Below are 1825 nucleotides of genomic sequence, written 5' to 3' on the forward strand. Positions count from 1 at the left end.
TTCACATAATTCTTCAAGCAATATTCAAGTATATTTATGCTTTGCACACTTACATTACTTTAAAGCCTATTTTTTATTTTCAATAAAATTATATATATATAATTTTCAATAAAATTATATATATAAAGATTTTTCAAATACTTAATAACTGAGGCAACACAATCAGGAAAATATAAACTGCTACCATGGTTCTTTCATCTTTCATGTTATGCACTTCCTATCAAACACATAATTTCTTGTTCTTTCTCTGTGAAATCGCCAACACTGCTGCATGCTCAGTTTGGTGGAGAAGTCAATACAACGCAAGGGCTTCTGGAAGAGCACACAAGGTACATGGGAGGGATAGTAGCATATCCTTGTCAGCATGGGTCTCAGACACTTCCAGTTACTTCAACTGCAGGACCACCTTATTAGCTGCTTCCAAGGAAGTTATCAGATTCTGGAGTTCTTTACTCATTCCAATAGAGTATAGTTTTACTTCACCATTTCTTTGACATTTAGATGTAGGTTTAATAGCGGCATTTGTAGTGTAGCAATCTTGTCACTAGAAAATGCAAGCTTTAACTGCCAAAGTGCTGTAGCTGGGCAGACGAAATATCAACTATCTCTCCTAATAGTCTGCTTGATTTCATCTTTCCTGTTTTTCAAGCACTTCATGATACCTTGTTGATGAGATGAATTCAATTGATTCAACTGCTGGAATACCTCTTCATCAGATAAGTTTTTACCCACAACAGCTTTGAAAAATTGAGTGGTATCTTCTAGAACATGCTTCCATTCTGTGGAATCCCAAACATGATAGTCCTGGTGGAGAGGGTAAGTTTGGCCACAAATGCCATCCACTACTTTGTGAAGAAGCTGTGGGCCCAGCTCAGCCAGCAGCTTCTGCAGCCGCCACAAGGGTATCCCCTCTTCTGGCCCCATCCCTGTGCCCAAGTATTGCTTTTAATCTCCCTGAGTCTTTCTTTTATCTGTAAAATAGATCAAATGGTCAGGCCTGAGCCAGATGAAAGCTGTGTGCCAGAAACTCAATCCAGGGTTGTGGCATGAATTGCATGAATCCATGGTTTGGGGTCATTACCTCACATCTCCCAGTGCTCACATTAGCAGGAAACTACAACTAGGAGATCCCAGGACTTCAACCCAGGAACTCTAACATGGAATGTCATCATCACAACTGGGGTGTTAATTGACAGGTTAAATTACTGTGTCTACAGTCTCTGTCTTAGGAGACCCAGGTTGTGGTGTATCCCATAAAGCCACAACCTGTGACACAATCTGTGACATCCCACGTAGGGGCTGATGTGAGTTCCAGTTATTCCACTTTCACTCCAGCTCTCATCTGACAGGTGAACCAACACATGGAAGGTAACTCTGGATTGTCTCTTCCTCTCTCTATGTGACTCTGACTTTCAAAGAAATAATAAATACTTTAACAATTAAAATTAAATTAAAAATCTTCATGTTAAAGGTCATCTTAGCACAATACAAATACTAACATGGCAGTTTACTTGGAATGTATGCAAACGAATCACTAGTTTATCTAAAAATAAAACTAAATCTCATTTTACCACAGCAAAAATGATACAATCCCTCTTATTTTTAAAACTCTACTAATAATTTGAATCAGTTTAACATTTCTTGTGTCTTGTTTGATTACTTGTTATTTGCAAAATATTTATGGTTTTATATTTACAGATGTCAAGAGAGCCAAGGATCAAGCTAATCCCGCAAACTAAACCAAATAGCTTAATAAATATTTTTAATCCTGTCTTATATGATCTGGAGGAAGTATGGGAAACTGTCCAACAGAGTACATCACATC

At 37.8% G+C, this 1825-nt stretch overlaps 1 pseudogene; it reads right to left on the reverse strand.

Annotated features, from left to right (window-relative positions):
• Nucleotides 1–365: 365 nt before the first annotated feature.
• On the reverse strand, nucleotides 366–924 carry LOC101521110 (COMM domain-containing protein 8-like; annotated as a pseudogene).
• Nucleotides 925–1825: the final 901 nt, after the last annotated feature.

The sequence above is a fragment of the Ochotona princeps genome, chromosome 5, assembly GCF_030435755.1.
Source record: "Ochotona princeps isolate mOchPri1 chromosome 5, mOchPri1.hap1, whole genome shotgun sequence".
In the NCBI taxonomy this organism is placed as follows: domain Eukaryota; kingdom Metazoa; phylum Chordata; class Mammalia; order Lagomorpha; family Ochotonidae; genus Ochotona; species Ochotona princeps.